The sequence below is a fragment of the Tupaia chinensis genome, unplaced genomic scaffold (assembly GCF_000334495.1).
Source record: "Tupaia chinensis unplaced genomic scaffold, TupChi_1.0 Scaffold000386_1, whole genome shotgun sequence".
Taxonomy (NCBI): Eukaryota; Metazoa; Chordata; class Mammalia; order Scandentia; family Tupaiidae; genus Tupaia; species Tupaia belangeri.
This window is the reverse complement of record NW_006159888.1, coordinates 3,766,417-3,785,020: the sequence shown is the minus strand read 5'-3', so window position 1 is coordinate 3,785,020 and position 18,604 is coordinate 3,766,417. Positions and strand designations below refer to the sequence as shown.

Here is an 18,604-nt window from a genome sequence, read left to right as displayed (position 1 = left end):
GCAAATTCTTCCTAAACAAGTGCTATGTCTCCCCCAAATCCATGTGATGAGATTTGGTTGTGATGGATTAGGAATCTGAAAGCTTAATCTGACTTTGGTGTTGAGAGGTAAGGCCGTTGGGAGATTAGGATTAAGGTCATCAGAGTGGAGACCCCGTGATTGACTTCTGCTGGGTTTATAAGTAGAAGAAATGAGACCAGAACAGAGACACAGATCCAGATGCACAAGCTCTTCTCTGCCTTGTGATGCAGCCAGGAGAGCTCACCAGATGAAGACCCCGGACCCTGGACCTCTGAACCATGAGCTGAATAAACTCTATTCTTATAAATCACCCAGTTTCAGATGTTTTCTATGACTAGCAGCAGAACAGACTGAATCAGATAGGAGGACTAAGAGTGTCTAACATGTTACCTGTCAGACTCATGACTCTTAAAGTCCAGTCTCCAAGCAGTGCCACTCCTTGTACAACCCTCAGTCCTGACTCCTGATCATCCCACCTCCAGCCAAGTAGTTCTGAAAAGGGAGGGGGGAAAAGGCAGTTGGGATCACTGCTTTGTGGAAAGTTCCAACTGCAGGAAATGTCTCCTTCACTGTGAGCTGAGCTCTCCTGCCCATCTCTGGCCTGCTGTCATCTCGAATGTTGAAGAGAACTTGCAGATATCATTCTCCACACTTAACAATCTTCCTCCCACCTCCAGGTATCTGCTTGTGAGAAGGCCTCTGGAAGACACCGGAATGGCCTGAGTCCTCGTCTCTTTACCTGTAAACCTGGAGGAGCGAGGTAGGCATTCAGCTGTCCAGGAGTGGAAACATGGGCCATCCTTCTGAGTAGCACTCCCTGGATCAACTGCTGGAGCTTGGGTGTAAATCACCCCCACCCCTCAGTGGGCATCTTCAAGTTCTTCCAATAAAGGGGCAAATTCTCCACAGGTCAAGGATATTCCTCCTGGATCTGCCCCAGTATGAGACAGCCCTTAGGAATAGTGGGGCAACAGAGGGACCAAGGAAACCAGGGGAAATCAGGAAAGGGAGAGAAGCTGAGAAGAGGTGCTGCCTTGAGGGCAGCCTGACTGCTGGAGCAGGTGCTGGGCACTCGTCCAGGTAGGCAAGCAAAGAGCCAGTCAGAGCAATCTGATGCTCTCCGAGATGGCCCACAGAGGAGGGTACTGGGTTCATGTCCTGAGGCCTACCTATATACAAGGGGCCCATGACCCCAGGCTGACCAAGGCTGGGAGTGTAAAGACCCTTTTGGAAATCTCTCTCCTCTCACTTTCTCTCTCTCCATCTCTCAATAAAGAAAAAAGAAGAGGATTAAGAGGAGGCCGACCCCAGCGAAATGGCTGCTGTAGCTATACCTGCCATCCTGTGGTCACAATGCACGGGCAGACTTGGGGACATAGATGCTGGGCAGGAAGTCACCCAATATGAAAATCACTACCCCTAATCCCAGGCACAGCTGTAAAAGCAGGAAGTTGATGCAGGGAGGACCTACAGGATGTGTGTGGAATGGGAGAGGGTGGGAGCGTGGGAGCGTGGGGATAAGGGTAGAGTGTACCCATCAGGTGGCGCCTGGGCCTGCCTCTGACCCCACAAAACCTAGCTCGCTGATCTCAGGGCTGCCAGCCACGTGGGCACCGAGAGCCTGCAACACGGAGCCACCTACTTTCCCAGCCTGCCCAGTCCTAGCTTGGGGGCCCTATTCAATTCTGCTTGAGCTATCTAGGGAGAGAAGGAAGAACCAGGCTCCATAATGAGTAAGCCCAGTTGCCTGCCCCAGGCCTCCCCAGGTCTCCCCAGGTACTCAGCTCTGCTTTTGACCTGGAGTTTCCAAGATTCTGCACTGAGCTGTGAGCCTTTCTCTGGAGGAAGACACAGCTTTGGACTGGCCTAAAAGCCTGCAGTTTATCTGCCTCCAACCTGTCACCTGCCTGGCATGAGAAAGGCAAGCAGAGAAAACTGATGCTAGACAAGTGAGCAGACACCTTTCTAGCCCTGCAGGGTAACCAAGCAGAGCCCAGGGTTAGATGTGGCTGCTGAGCAACTTACATACCTGTGACTTCAAGCATACTCAGCCCAAGCAAAGGGCTACTGTACGTGATAGCAAAGCAGTTACCCCATGGGTTGGGTCTACACTATGTCTCCGGGTACTTACTGTTTGCCCTTGGCAATCCAATCAACTTCTCCAAGCCTCAGTATCCCATGTCTAAAATGGAGATCACCCTAGTACTTACCTCAGAGGCTTAAGTCAAGGATTAAATGGTAATCCACACAAAACATCAGGCGTGATAAATGTGCTCAGTAACTCTTATCTCTCTAGCATTTGTTACAGTGAATAGCTGGAGGTGGGCTTCACAGTCCTGATGGTGCAATTGAAGCTTGAGGAGCTGGGTCACAGCTGGAAGTCGCAGCTAGAGAGTGCAAGCCCAAAAGCAGCAATGAATTTATCCCCACTGCCAGAGGATGGGGGCGGGGGGGGGCGTGCTGGTGGTGCCACAGGTGCCCTTGTTAGCTACCACCCAAGCATAGCCAAGGACCATCCCAGGACACATAGCACTCCAGCCAGGACAGAGGAGCAGCATCTGCTGGCCCACCTCCCTGCTTGAACCTCCAAAACAGACACTCCAAAACAGACACAGGATCTCATCAGAGCACAGGAAGTGGGGCCCTGATCTTACTCCTGTCCCACCTTCCCAGACCCAGTTAGGGCCTCGGTTAAGCTGCCCTCCAGAACACAACTGAACTTCTCATGTGGCATCTGAGAGCCGAAGCCTCTCTAGGGGAAATCTTAGCCTCACCTTTCTGGTTGTCATAATTTCATCTCTTAAACACAAACAACAGTAGCAGCACCTGCCCAAGGCTAGCCACATGCCACTCTTTAAGTTTCTTCTTAAGGCCTTTGCCATAGGGCAGTGAACTTTCCAGAAAGGAGAAAGAAAAATAGAGACAATGAGAGAGAAAGTGAGAAATCACCTTCCAGGGGAGATGGCCATGCCACATCCCTTCTCCTCCATTATCCATCTGGGATTTTGGGCACACACACACATGCACCCTGCCTGATTTTTCAAGCCACCAGGTCTGGGACTCAAAGCATGATCAGCCATGTGGGAGTTCATCACCTTAACTACCATGCCACCTTATATGTCTTAACATTTGGGCACAGTGTTATTCTCATGTCCCAGATGGAGAAGCTAGGGCCCACTTTAACCAGAGGTTAAGTAACCTGCCCACAGACACCTCACTAGTAAGTGGCAGTGCCTGGATTCAAATTTGGTAGTCTGGCACCAAAGTTTAGTATTTTTTTTAATAACTTCCAATGTACAAAAAAGTTGTAAGGGAACCAGCAGTTAGCATAATGGCTATGTCGCTGAACTCCCACGTAGTCGACCGCGGTTCGTGTCCCGGACCCGGTGGCTTAAAACTCACGCCGGGCGCGTGTGCGTGCGTGCCCAAGATCCTGAGAGGAGAATGGAGGAGAAGGGATTGTGGCGTGACCATCCTCCCTGGGGGGTGATTTCTCGCTTTCTGTCTCTATGTCTCTATGTCTCTCTCTGTCTCTCTGGCGAGCGCATGCGCCCTATAGCGAAAAGCCTCTAAAAAAAAAAAAACAAGAACAAACTTCTGTATACCAGTTGTTCATATTTTGTATTATTTTTTATTTTATCATTCTTTCTCTATCTATCTAGCTAGCTATATCTATCATCTTTCCTCCTAATGAGTGCATGCACCCTATGCCAAAATCTTTCAAAACAAAGAAAAAGAGAAAACCTGAAGCAGGTCAGCTTGCGGTCTCACAGGACTGCAGCCAAAAATAAATAAATAAAAAGGGGCCAGCAGTTAGCATAATGGTTATGTCACTGGACTCCCATGTAGTCAACCGCAGTTCGAGTCCCGGACCCAGTGGCTTAAACTCACGCCAGGCACTTTACCTGCATGCCTGAGAGAAGAATGGAGGAGAAGGGATTGCTGTGTGGCCATCCCCCCCCCTCCCGGGGGTGATTTCTCGCTTTCTGTTTCTCTGTCTCGCTCTCTGTCTTCCTAGTAAGGGCACGTGCCCTGTAGCAAAACCTCTCCAAAAAAAAAAAAAAAGAGGAAAAGAAAATAATTCTAAAAACCCACACATTTTATAAGTTTAATTTCTGGACTAACACATAAATAAAATCACATGTGTTTTTGTGAAACAAATTTCAATACATAACCTTAAAAATAACAATAAAACTTTAAATCTCTAAGAAAAAAATAAGTAAATAAATAAATAGATATACTATATTACCAGCCCCTACTGAGGCCAGATAGATAAATAAAACAGTACACTAACAAAAGTAGTAGGAAAAACATTTGTTGAATTTTTGCTTCTGTTTAGCTATGGCTGCTCAAAAATCATTTGCATTGTAAATAGTCTTGTTTCCACAGGAAGTTTATGCTTCTTGCCACTGAGACGTCTCTGCTCACCTCTGCATACTGGGGCTAAGGTGAGTTCTTCAGCCTCTTTGTTTACTTGCCTAGTCCTGTTGAATAATTCACTGCTTGATGCAGGAGTTTCCAGGGCTGTAGAGCAGAGCTGAGTTCTGGGGAAGTTGCAAAGCCCAGGGGGGCCAACTTTTTGCCTTTAATTAAAGTTCCTGCCCAGTGCTGATCCCAGGCCCCAGCCAGGAGCAGCCCCTCCCCTACATTCTTTAGGAACTCAGACAGCTTTACACAGCACAGAGCTGACTCCCCTTTGCCTCCCATGCTCCTGCCTCCACCAGCCTCATGTAGTGTGAAATGCCTTATAAATTAGAACAATTTATGGGGAATCATGTTGACAGACAGCAAAGGCTGTCAAAAGCAAAAAAAAAAAAAGAAAGAAAGAAAGAAAAAAGAAAGAATCATGCAGGGTGCCCCAAGTCCCTAGCCTGGGTCTGTGGATATGCAAATTGAAGAGCATTAAGTGAAATTTGAGAATGTGCCTTTTACATCTCAGGTAAACCTGGAAGGAAGCACTGGACACCTCACTCTCACCCGGACAGGTCAGCCAGAAACTAGTCAAATGCATCTTTCCAACACTTTCAGCACCAGGGTTTAAAATCACACTTTCATTGAACAAACACTACCTGCTGGCTCCCAGCCAAGCTCTGAGCTTGGGATGCAAAGAAAAGTCGCACACAGCCCTCTTCTGGAGGAGCTCAGAGCCTGCTTGGGAAGAGCCAAGTAAAGAGACTGGCGCCAGGTGCTGGGTCGAGTGTAGTGACACAGAAGAATGGGAGAACGCATGGGAACACTGAGAGGCTCCTTCCCACTGAGCTGAACCAATGGGAGTAAGTAACTTGTTCTAGGCTGAAGGGTCAGCAATTGTAAAAGCCCAGGGTTGAGAAATGTCCTGACTGTGAGAAGCATAGGACACACATATTTCTGTGTTGCTGAAGCCCAGAGTTCCCGAAAGGGAGAGGAGGAAGCTGAGACTGAAGAGGGCAGGTAGGGGCCAGAGAGTGGACAACCTGAACTGTCAGGCTGAGGACTATAATGGGAAAAGGTCCAAAGCAGCAGTCAGAAAAGCCAACTTGGAGACCTAGAGCACTGGCTACTTGACTGAGCTGTTCTTGGAAAAGAGATGGGTAGCCCACTAATCTCTGTGTGAGCAGAGCCCCAGGCCTAGTGGACGGTCTGGCTTTAATCACCAAAACACAAAAACCTCCTCAGCCATTCAATTCCCAGACAAGTCAGGCTACAGACTCAGAACCCCTTGAATGAAGAGAAGGCTGGGTCCAGTTGAAGAAGGATCCTGCTACAGTGCCAAACGCTTTACACTGCAATCCTCTCCTAGCCTTTCCCAAAGGGACCTGTGGCCATTTACCAAGGGTGACTGTGCACTGGGGGAAAATCATAATTTTTTTTTTTTGAGAGGTTTTTGCTATAGGTTGCATGTGCTCGCCAGACAAACAAAGAAAGAGAGATAGAAAGCGAGAAATCACCACCACCACCCCCCCGGGAAATGGCCACACCTCAACCGCTTCTCCTCCATTTTCCTCTCAGGATCTTGGGCACGCACGCACACACACCGGGCGTAAATTTAAGCCACTGGGTCTGGGACTCAAACTGCAGTCGACTACATGGGAGTCCAGCAACATAGCCATTACGCTAACTGCTGGTCCCAAGGAAAATCATACTTTTGAGAGACTACTGGACACTGGCTCGGAGCTGACCAGACATGCCATTGTGGCTCTCATTCAGAGTGGGGTCATATGGAGGACAGGTAGCTAATGGAGTTTAAGCTCAGTTTCACCTCACAGTGAGTACTGAGGGTCCCCAAAACCATTCTGTAGTTGTTTCTCCAATTCTAAAAATGCATAATTGGAATACATACAACACATAGCAGAATCCCCATATTGGATCCCTAATCTGTGGGGTAAGGGATTTTTATGGTTGGAAGAGCTAAGTAGAAGCCACCAGAACTACCTTTACCTACAAAAATAGTGAATATATAAATAGAAAGACCACCAGAAGCAGTGTATTTTCAGTGGCAAGACCAATAATACACCTTCCCTGTCTTACTGAGAGGCATATCTCCAGCCTTAACTCATTATTTAGCCTGCAGGAACTCGAACTTCTGAGAACATCAAATTAGTTCATTACACTGATGACTGTCTTAGTCCATTATTATGTTGATACGTAGAAATACCTGAGACTGGATGATTTATAACAAATAGAGGTTTATTTGGTTCATGATTTCGGTGGCTAGAAAGTCCAAGAACTTGAAACCAACACCTGAGTGACCTCTGGTGCTATGTCACAATATGGCTGAGAGGGACAGGCAGGTCAGCAGCCATGTGTAGACAGAGAAGAAAAAGACTTTTCCACTTTCTCTATTCTTCCATCCTGTACTCACAGCCAAGTAAATGGGGTCTGTCCACATTGAAGGCACCTCTTCCTTGTAAAGTTCTCACTATCTCCCAATGTCTTTACATTAGGGACCAAATAACAACACGTGAACCCTTAGGGGACAAATCCTTTTATAAACCATAACAATGACATTACACTGATTAGACTTAATAAGCAAGAAGTAGAAACTTCTCTAGACACATTGGTAAAAGAAGTATGTGTTAGAGGGTGAGAAGTAAGTCCCATAAAAATTTGGAATTCTACTTCAATAAAGCTTGAAGGGATCCAGTGGTCTAAGGTATATCCCTTCTAATGTAAAGGATACATTGCTTTATCTAGTTCCTTCTACAACCAAACAAGAGGTTCAAACATGCAGTAGGCTGTGGAGGACTTGGCTTTGGGAGGCAGCATACTTCTCACTTAGATGTATTATTCCAATTTATTTACTGAGCATCCCAGAAAGCTAGTATTGAGTGGGGTCAGGACAAGGGACACTGTGCAGTAGGTCCATGTTGCTAGGAAAGCTTCTCTGCACTTAAACCATGGTTCATCTTGAAGTGGCAGTGGCAGCTTGGGAGCTTGTTTGCAGTCTCTGGAGGGCCCCATAGGGGAGTTACAGTGTAGGATCTGAGGATTTGAGAGCAAAGCCCTGCTATTGTCTACAGACAACTTCTCTCCTTTTAAGAAAGAGCTTTAGCCCTGCTTACTGGACCTTAGCGGGGACTGACTGCTTAACCACAGGCCTCCAAGTCACCATGCAATCCCAGCCTCCATTAGGACTGACCAGCAAGTTACAATGTTGGATGCACAGCAAGACTCCATTTAACAAATGGAAGTAATACATGTGAGATTTGGCACCTAACCTGCCTTGCCTCACCTCATCCCAGCCCTGATCAAACCCGAGGCTCAGGTTTGTCAGAGGTGAGGTTTTAAATCCTGATGTCAAATGCCAAAGGCCAGAGGTACCTTAATTCACCCTCACTTTAACAGCCTATACAAGAACCACTCTCTCCCTGACAGACCAGGCTCACAGAGATGGGTGAACTGAGCCCTTATTATGGAGACTGTTGGGGCAGAAGCCAAGGGCACAGCAGGCTAAGCTCACAGTCGGCAAGCTACCATTGCTCCAAGTCACACGCATGGATACTGTGGGGACTTGTGGGCCAGTTAATGACAGATTAATACAGTGAAATTGAAACGCTAGAGCTTCTGGGAGTTTGCCCTAGTCTACACGGCACTCCCTGCATAGTTGATTTAATGCTGTGGCTGGGAGGCCCTCGGAATGATATATTAATTTATTGGCATTTAGATTTATGGGCTTCAAGACATACTAAACGAATATAATTAAAATTAGCCAACCTGACCCTGCTGTCCTCAAGCCTGGAAGACAGTCGAGAGAATTTATATTTCTCTGCAAACTTGGGAGTGCTTTGGAGTCAACCCAGTTTGGAGGCGACGGTTTTGCTTCATTTAGACGGGGCAGAAGAAAAGAGCATAGATTAGCCACATTTTAAAGTCTTTATTCAAGTGTCTGAGGCACTTTCCTGGCTTCCTCCATAGATTTGATAATGTAGTGGTCTTTTAAAGATTGCCGGAGAGGCAGTAGCAAAAAAGAAAAAAGATTAATCAAAACATAGTTAGGGGGGCCAGCCCCATGACCTAGTAGCTAAGGGAACTGGATCCCACAAGACTGACAGTGGTTCAAATCCTGGCTCTGGTAGCTTGAAAAACATGTTGGGCTCATGTGAGTGCCCAAAATCCCAACAGGATGGAGAAATGAAGGGGAAGAGATTGTGACATAGCCATGCCCCAATAAGGGGTGCTTTCTAGTCCCTCCCTCTCTTTCTCTTTTTTTTCTCTCTCGATCTCTATCAGGAGAAAACTTGTGCCCTCTACTAATTAAAAAAAGAAAAAAGACAATTAGAGATTTCCATTTAAATCAACTGATAGCAACTGCATCATAGAGCTTCCCTGCCTCATACCTGAGAATATAAGCAGAAACTGCTGAAAGCTCAGTGCATGCAGATGGTAGATCAAGTTGAACAACTTAAAAATGCAAAATGTTTTCTTTTTTTATTAACATATAGTGGTTGTACATTTTTGTAATTTTTCAATACAAGAATACCATGTGACGATTAAATTAAGGTAGTTAGTAGACCCATCATCTCAACCATTTGTCATTACTTATGTTGGAATTCAAAAATCTTCTTTTTAAGTTACTTTGAGATATACACTAAGCTATATAGTTAACTATAGGGAGAATATAGTCGACCATGTGGGAGTTCAGTGCCTTAACCACCACCCTACCTGCTGGCCCCCAAAAGTGGCCATTGTAGCCAGCCCATGGTTTGAGTCTCAGACCCAGCAGCTTAAAACTCACTCCTGTGTGTGTGCTGTGTGCCCAAAATCCAGAGTGGAGAATGGAGAATGGATTGCAGTGTGGCCATCCTCCCTGGGGAGTGATTTCTCTCTGTCTCTCTGGTGAATGCCCATGCCCTATAGTAAAAATCTCCCCCCACCCTCTCTCTCTATCTCTCTCTCTCTCTCTCTCTCTCTTTATATATATATATATATGCACACACACACACACATATTTAATTTTTAAAGGTCAACCATACTTCAATAAAGATAGGAAAAAATTAAAATACAACTCACTTACTGGACCAGATGGTGTGCAATGGTAATACAATGCGCTGTGATCCTGACCTGTGTGGAGGGTCCCAGATCGCATTCCAAGACCTCCCCGTGCACATCAGGCACATGCATGTGTCCATGATCCTGGCTGGCTGAGGCTGGGGATGGTTCATGACATGAAGACCCTGTTGGGGGTGCTTCTTTTTCTCTCTCTCTTTCTCTCTGTCTCTCTCCCTCTTGTGGAAGAAACAAATTAACTGAGGAGAAAAAAACTAACTTATCGTTCTTAAAAAAAAAAAAAAAAGCTATTAAAAATATAAATAAAATTCTCCACCCCCTTTAATGCTCTACACACCCCAAACACAGAGCCACACTTGTAACCCACTGTACCTCAGAGAATATACCAGATGGTCTGCAAAGTCCTGAGAATTCTTACAAATGCCCTTAAACCAGAGGTAATTTAGCATGTTGAAAGAACAGAGCTCTGATCATTTCTAACTGAAAAGTAGACATGGTTGCTCATTCTTGGGCCACGAACATAGTTGGAGCCCCCACACAGGAATGCAGGCAGCTGGGCCAGGTGTTTACTCTAGTATCAATGCTTCAGCCTCGACATGAGCGCTGGTCCAGGCTTCTTGGAGAGACTGCTCTGCACCCCTCCACCATCCTGCCCTCCGAATGCAGAGACCCAACAAGGCAGAGGCTCAGGGACTGGGCAAAAGCAATGGGCCTCAGGTATTCGAGAAAATGAGTGTTCAACAGAGAGGCAGGACCTCCGGTGCTGCTGCCTGAGCAGGAGTCAAGATGAAAAGACAGTTGCACAAACTGAGAGCAGACAAGCATGTTACCCCCCACCACACACACACACACACACACACACACACATGCACACAATGATAATGCGCACATGATGATAATGAGGAAAGGGACACAACAGCAAGAACAAAGAACCCAACCCAGAAGAAAACATAACTCAAGGAGTGAAAAAAAAATGCTCCACAATGGCTTTAGAGAACAAGTCAGAGGGGTATGAAATATATAATAAGAGAGCTCAGTGACCAAATGATACAACAAAAAGGGCAAAAAGAGACTACAAGCAGATGGGAGCAAACTGATATAAAAACAACATCATTACCAGCAGTTAGCGTAATGGCTATGTCGCTGGCCTCCCACATAGTCGACCACTGTTCAAGTCCCGGACCCGGCAGCTTAAACTCACGCCGGGCGCATGTGCGTGCATGCCCAAGATCCTGAGAGGAGAATGGAGGAGAAGGGATTGCGGCGTGGCCATCTCCTCTGGGGGGTGATTTCTTGCTTTCTGTCTCTCTGTCTCTCTCTCTGTCTGCCTGGCGAGCGCACACGCCCTATAGCAAAAACCTTTCAAAAAAAAAATCATTACAGATCTGATAATACATTAGAAACAATAATACAGCAAGAAACAGAATAAACTCTACTGAAAATAATTACTTGCCTCCAGGAAAGGATTCAGAAGACGTTTATTTAACAACACATCCAGCCCTTAATGTATTCTTGTGCTAACTATGAATTTTCATAATAATCCTGAGGTAGGGACAATTATGTCACTTATGAAAGAGGAAGCCAAGACCCAGAGAGATTAAGTATCTTGCCCAAGATCACACAGCTTACACCTGGCAGTCTGGCTCCAGAGTCCTTCCAGCTAACGACCTAACTATGAGGAATAATAAAGATTAAAAAATTCTAATAATAAAGTCACAACCATCTTTATATGGTCTATTCTGGGCTATGCACTGTTTTAAGAACTTTACTATAGTAAGTCCTTTAATCCTAGCTGCTACTCTGGGAGATAGGCATATTATCCAAGTATCTGAAAGGAAACCATAGTTCAGTGAGGTTAAGTGGCTGGACAATGAACATAAATGAGAAAGAAAAAGAGGTAACACAAAGGGTCTTCAAAAAATTCATAGAAAATGCACATTATGAAAAAAACCATGCATGGATTTGAAAATTTTTTTAACCAAATAAGATCATACTCTAATTCCATCTTCTACAATTTTTTTGAGAGGTTTTTGCTATAGGGCACGTGCACTCACCAGAAAGACAGAGAGAGACAGAAAGTGAGAAATCACCGCCCCCCAGGGGGGATGGCCACATCGCAATCCCTTTTCCTCCATTCTCCTCTTGGGATCTTGGGCATGCACACATGCCCAGCGTGAGTTTAAGTCACCGGGTCCAGGACTCAAACCGCAGTCGGCTACATGAGAGTCCAGCGACATAGCCATTACACTAACTGCTGGTGCCTTCTACAAAATTTTTGATGCCCCTTCATAGAACAGCCAAAAGGAATCAAATATAAGCCAACACATGGAATAGATCATGTAGCTCCAAAATAAGTCTCTGGAATTGAGGAGGATAAAATACTCTGTAGGTTAAAAATGCACATTTTTTTCCCTTAGGTTTTTGCCATAGAGTATGTGCACTCACCAGAGAGAAATAGTGAGAAGGAAAGTGAGAAATCGACCCCTGAGGAGATGGCCACACAGCAATCCCTTCTCCTTCATTCTCCTCCTGGAATTTTGGGCATGCATGCACATGTGCCTGACATGATTCTCAAGCCACCAGGTCCAGGATTCAAACCACAGTTGGCCATGTAGGAATCCAGTACCTCAACTACCACATCACCTGCTGGTTGCTAAGAATGCACATTTTGACCAAAGCAATTTTTATACAGGGATAGCCCATGGTGCAATTGTCACATCATGTTTTGAGCTGCTAGACCCACATGGGAAGGTTCTAGGTTCACATGGAGACCACTGTGCGTGTCAGGCATATGCACATGCCTGCAATCCCGGTCAGCTGAGGCTGGGCTGAGTCATAGTGCCAGGATCCTTGTCTCTCTGTCTCTCTCATGGGAGAAATAAAAAAGTTAACTTAAAAAAAAATGTTTTAGGGACCAGCAGATGGCATAATGGTTACGTCCCTGGACTCCCATAGTTGACTGTCCTTCGAGTCCCAAACATGGTGGCTTAAAACTCACACCGGGTATGCATGTGTGTGTGCTCAAAATCCTGAGAAGAGAATGGGGGAAAGAGATTGCAGCATGGCCATTCCCGCTGGGGGTGGGGGTGATTTCTCACTCTGTCTCTCTGGCAAGTGCACTCACCCTATAGCAAAAATATCTCTTAAAAAAAAAGTTTTACATTTCTTTTTCCAGAAGGAATACCATGTATATCAGTCAACACAGACACATTAAAATTCCCATTTCACCATCAAAGGAAATTTTTATATAAACTATATAACATTGAAATGTCTTATTTCCTATATAATATTAAAAATTAAAGCATACAAGCCAGCCCTTTAGCCTAGGGGGTAAAGGAACCAGATTCCACGTGGTTAATCATGGTTCAATTCCAGCTTCGGCAGCTTGAAAAACATGCTAGGTACATAAGTATGCATTTCCAGAATCCCAGTAGGATGGGGATATGGAGGAAAAGGGACTACAACATGACTATGCCTACTGGAGGATGTTCTCTCTCTCTCTCTCCATCCCCCCCTTCTCCATCTTTCTCTGGCAAGTATATGTTCATACTGGCAATGCTTTAAAAATTAATAAGCTAAGGGGCCAGCGAGTGGCACAGTGGGTACGCCTCTGGACTCCTACATGGCTGGCCACAGTCTGAGTTCCGGACCTAGTGGCTTGAAAATCATGGCAGGCACACTTGCATGCATGCCCAAGGTCCCAGGAGGAGAATGGAGGAGAAGGGATTGAAGCATGGCCATCACTCCTGGGGGGGGGGTAATTTCTCACTTTCTGTCTCACTGTCTCTGTCTCTGTCTCTTCTCTTCCTCTCTCTCTCACACACTCCCTGGCAAGCACGTGTGCACTGTGGCAATAGCCTCTGGGAAAAAAATTAAAATTTAGACAATTAATAGAGGAGTCAACATAAAGAATTTGGGGATGAGGACCAGGCATGGCAAAGCAGTAAAATACAATGCTCTGTGAGGCTAACCCACACAGGACAGCTCCAGAGTCAAGTCCAGAGACCTCCCCAAGTATGTGGCCATGATCCAGGGCTAGCAAGTCTAGGTGTGGATTACGGCATCAGGACCCTATTGGGGTGCTCACTCTGTCTCTCTCTCATCTCTGTCTTACTCGTAGAAGAATAAATAAACTTACTTTTAAAGAAAGAATTTGGGGATGGAGAAATGATGATTACAAAATGGTGATGAGCTATGAGCTACGAATCTGCTTACAACTATAACTAATATTAAGTGATTCTAAGAACTTTTTTATAGAATAGAACATGGGCGTTACATGTCTACGTAGAATAAAAACAAATACCAATGCAAAAGTATAAGGAGGTTGTAGAGAGGAAAAATTGTAAACGGTGCTGATCTTCTCATTTTTCATAGCAGGGAGTCAATACTACATAAAGTTGAAAAAACACAGCTAAAAATGATTTCAGCTTCTTAATGGCTTTCAAGCTCTCCCTGTTTTTTAAACTTGAAGAGATTTTTGCTTCTTTTGTTTCCTCCGGCAGGCAGCCTTCATTTAGTCCTGGGTAGCAATAAATAAAACTAGCCACCATCTGTGGAGTGCCCATTCTGCACCAGGCTCTGTGGCAAAGCCCTGCAGATGCGCAGGCTTAGGTGACTGCCCCTCTGGGGAACAAGGGGACGATGAGGCTCAAACCTGAGAGGGCAGAGTAGCCTGATCGCTCTGAGGACTCAGTTGGGCTTCCAGACACTGCACTCTCTCTTCTAACCAGGCCAGCTGTGGGCAGCAGCAAGTAGTTCCGTGTGAGAGAGCAGGCAGGGAGCAGGGTGGGGCAGAGCAGCAGCATGACATGGAGAAGTGTCCTGATAGCTCAACGGGTTCATTGAATCAAATAGGGCCACAGAAAAGGACTGCACTGTATGAGGGGGTAGCGACATAAAACAAGGTAGCAGGGGGTTTTTTGTTTGGTTTTTGGTTTTTGGTTTTTGGTTTTTTTGTTTTTTGTTTTTACTATAGGGCACATGTGCTCACCAGAGAGACAGAGAAAGACCAAAAACAAGAAATCACCCCCTGGGGGGATGGCCACACTGCAATCCCTTCTCTTCTAGTCTCCTTTTGGGATTTGGGGCATGCACACACATGCAACTGGAGCGAGTTTTAAGCCACCAGGTTCAAGACTTGAACCACAGTCAAATACATGAGAGCCCAGCAATGTAACCATTATGCCATCTGCTGTTTCTGCAATGTATTTTTTTAAATGCTAATGGAAAGTACTGTTTGCATCTGAAATGCTTAAACATATAACTTAGAGAGAGGATTGAACTCCACATACTCGAAGCTCAAGTAATGCTCACTGAGCTGCCAGGCTGCAGAACTTGGGCAGGAAGGGGGTGGGGGGTGGGGAGCAGGGGAAATTAAGTCTGGTTAAGTCAGGTTTACTTTAATCTCCAAGGTCGCGGGAACTCCACTAACCTCTGGGATCTACCTCAAAGATATAGAAAGGATTTGGAGGAGGGGATTTACAAATCTGGGAATGCAAAAAGTTTGCATTTTCTAATCTTCTCTCTATTGAACATAATTTCTATTTCAAGTTTCTGCTAATTCTAGAAAATTCAATCATGTACATTTATGTGTAGAAGGCTTTTTTGTTCCCCTACAGTCTGATTGGCTTTCTTCCTGCATTTCTCACCAAAGTGGGATCTGAGTTCTGATGGCTGTCAATACCATCCAGACCTAGAGAATGAGTGGCCCTCGATCTTGGCCTTCAGTGTCCATGGGTAGCTACTGAGATTCCCAAAGCTCTACTGTCAGCCCTGTTCTCTGGCTCTGAGAGGACACTCCCACTGTCAAGCTCCAGGCTCTGCTCTCAGCCAGATGCCCCTCTCAGAAACTGAAAGACTGCAGGTGCCCTTCTGCCCACTTCTGGAACACTCCAGGGTTTTCTCAAGCCCTTTCTTCCAAGACCCAGCCCACTGCCAAGTTTGTTCTAGTGTATCAAACTGGGGTGGCAGTGAGACAGGGGATTCAGGAGACTTTCTGCCTCCCTGAGCCTCTTCCCATGAAGGATGCCAATTCCTCCACCTGAAAGTCCCAGTCCACAGAAGTGGCTGCTAGTCTTCCATCCCTCAGAGCCCACAGCCAAGCACTGTTTCCTTTGTCCACCAAGAAAAGTGCAAAAATGTTTCAGCTTCAAGATAGAGTTTTAATGGGATGAGGGTAGTATGCGAAATTTAAAATTGGTGGACCTGAAAGAGGTCCTCCAATGTAGATAAACCCCAGGCTCCCTCCACCTTGCTCCCCACTATAAGAAACTGGAGATTTCACCACCCTCCCTCATGTGGGTCATCAGATGCTCTGCAGAGCTCAGCTCCCTACAGCTTGGGGTTCTCTATGCCAAAGCCTTCAGAGAGTGCCTAAAGACTTAGCGCCCAGCACTGCTGTCAGGGACCCTGTGCCTGCCCTGAAGAGGACAGTCAGCCAGCATGGAGGATTCCCCAGTGGGCAAGATCTAGAGCCAGGAGTTTCTGCACAGACGGGGCCAGCCAGACCCTTAAAATCACAGTTACACTTGTGTTAGCTGGCCAACACATTGGACAGCTGACATTAAGGGACAGCAGGGATGAGAGCCCCATCCCTCACGACGTAAGATGGGGTCGAGTGATTCCTATCTCTCCTGGCATCGCCTGCACAGTCAGGGACTGAACTAGGGGCATTGCATGAACCATTTCTCTCCCAGCTTGTGTCACTCCTGCAGTGGCCCCTCAGGCCTGCTCTCTGCTAGATCTCCATAACTGACAGCTTTGTCTTCCCAGCAGAGGAGAGAGGCTCCAGAGAAGGTGGATCCTACAGATCCCTAACAGTGACATCAGCCAGGACTCAAGGGAGAAGACACAGACCAAGAGCAGACATAGGCTCAGATCCCGGCCCATCTTGAAATTTCTCTGTCTCCTCAAGGAGCTTCCTTGGCAAAACCTAGCCTCCTCTCAGGGGCGCCAGTCAAAAGGAAGACACGTGCACTCTGAAAACAGGATCCTGGGGGATCTTTCCTGTTCCCCTTGTTTCTCACTCAGCCTTTGTGTTCTGAAGGAGGAGGAAGACACAAAGGACCTGGCCAGGTTCTCTGTGACTCCCACCCTGAGCTTGGCACCTTCAGGCACTGAACATGGTCATGCTGACCCCCAGGCATCTCCTGGCCCCTTCATGCCCCAGAGTTTCTGAGGATAGGCAGCAAGGCTTCACCTGGCCTTGCTGCTGACAACTTCCCCAACATGCAGAGAAGACCAGCTGCCTGCACCAACCACTGCTCTGCTCCAGGTGGCCACAAGGAAGGCTACATGGGCCACGGAAATGTGCTTGGCTCACACTGTCACCATCACGCCCCCCTCACTTCGGAGTCATGTTCAGTCAAACAATGGTCACCTCTCATGGCCCCCGCCCTGTTCAGCCCCAGGCCACTGCCTTCTGCCTCACACCCCTCAGTCACTGCTCCCACCAGTGCACCAGTGTCCCACAACCTCCTAACAACCACATCCTACACGGCCCATTGGTCTGGGACCCTCTTGCTATCCTGGACATGTTCTCAGCTGTTAATGAGAGAATCCAACTACGGTAGCTTCACCAAGATGGGGTACATTTTCTATTTAAATGAAGTCCCATAGGCCAACCAAAGCCACTGTGGTGACTCCATAGCCACTAGAGACTCAGCCTTCCTTGGCCTTTAGCTCTGCACTCCTTAGTCTGTGATTTCACTCCGGTATCCAAAAGGTCCAAGATGGCTTCAGGAGCTCCAGACTTCACATTCAAGTCCCAGGCAGCAGCAAAGAGAAAAGCAAAAAGCTTTCCCAGAAATATCTAATGACTTATTGGCCATTCCTATGGGCCGGGAAGCTGAAGAACATGGAGTTTTGTCTGAGGCATCTCCTGTTTTCATTGCACCTGCTCTGGTCATCCCTCCTCTGGCTTCTTCTCCAATGCTGGAGATTCAAGGATTCTTTTTGCTCAGCTTTTGCCGAGATTTTGTCACACTTGTATGACAGCTCTTATCTTCTCCTGGTGTCTCTCTTGCAGCTGCTGATAGTGACCCTAGTTCCCTGATCTGGGTGCCTCTGCCTGCTGGCCCACCAGGATTCCTCTCATGGATTGTCTCTGTGTCTTTGTGAATTCCTCTGGGTCTGGTTTCCCAGTGTTATTGTTGTTGGGGGCCAACAAGACTCCATGGCAAACAGGAATTCTAGTTGGATGATGCTCCATCAGAGCCATTTTTCTTTCCCTCCTGTGACCATCCATCATGCTTTGCTACCACACTCTGCTTTGCCTGCGATATGTCAGTCAAGGAAGACTGGAAGGCTGCAGTGGAAGGCAGTGGGGACCACACCGCCATGCTAATGTCTCCTGCACAAGTACACTCACTGGCTGCTGTGGGGCCCCACTCGAGGCCAGGAAATCTACCTGTCCCATGGGGTGCCTCCTTCCAGTATTCCTCGCTGTGTGGGAGAAGGTGAAGAAACAGAATGAAGGTAGGGTTCACCCAGGAGCGAGGCCCCAGATGAGCTGGGAGAAAGCAGACGCAAGGAAGCCCAGGCACAGAAGGCGGGCACTGAAAGGAGGCACCAAGAAACCTAACCTGAGTCCAAGAGATGAGAAGGCAGAAAGGAACTGCTGCCTTGGGAGGATGTAGAGGAGGAACAGAACTGAAAGGCCCAGAACCTCTGAGGAACAATGTGTGGGAATAGAGGAGGCTAGGCAGAGAGCTGAGGAGGTCATAGCAAGGTTCCAGAGCATGGGCGGACCTGACTCCCAGGGGAGGGCCCCAGAGACGAGATCAAGGAAGGCAGAAGCCAGCATCCACTAGGTGGGTCATCAAGGTGGAAGGCGATACCTCCGAGAACAGGTGCAAGGCAGGTGTATGCCTCAGGTGTCAGAGAACAGGCCAAGCAGCCAGAGGTCACAGTCACCAGAGGGTAGCAGGTGGCAGAGCAAGGACCTTAGGGGGCAGAGCTCTGACAAGACAGCATACACAGCTAGGAGGCAGCAGTGGGAACAAGGACTCATGATATGCAATAGCAGTGTTCCTACCATGCGCATACTCACAAGCATGCACACGCTGACATACATGCACACAAAATACCCCTTACTCAC

General features: G+C 46.9%; 1 long non-coding RNA gene across 1 annotated transcript; it reads left to right on the top strand.

Annotated features, from left to right (window-relative positions):
- Nucleotides 1-683: 683 nt before the first annotated feature.
- LOC102492025 (uncharacterized) lies at nucleotides 684-17,273 on the top strand. The gene is made up of 4 exons (XR_335309.1): nucleotides 684-781; nucleotides 4,411-4,469; nucleotides 4,961-5,006; nucleotides 16,282-17,273. It is a non-coding gene; the product is annotated as an uncharacterized LOC102492025 (long non-coding RNA).
- Nucleotides 17,274-18,604: the final 1,331 nt, after the last annotated feature.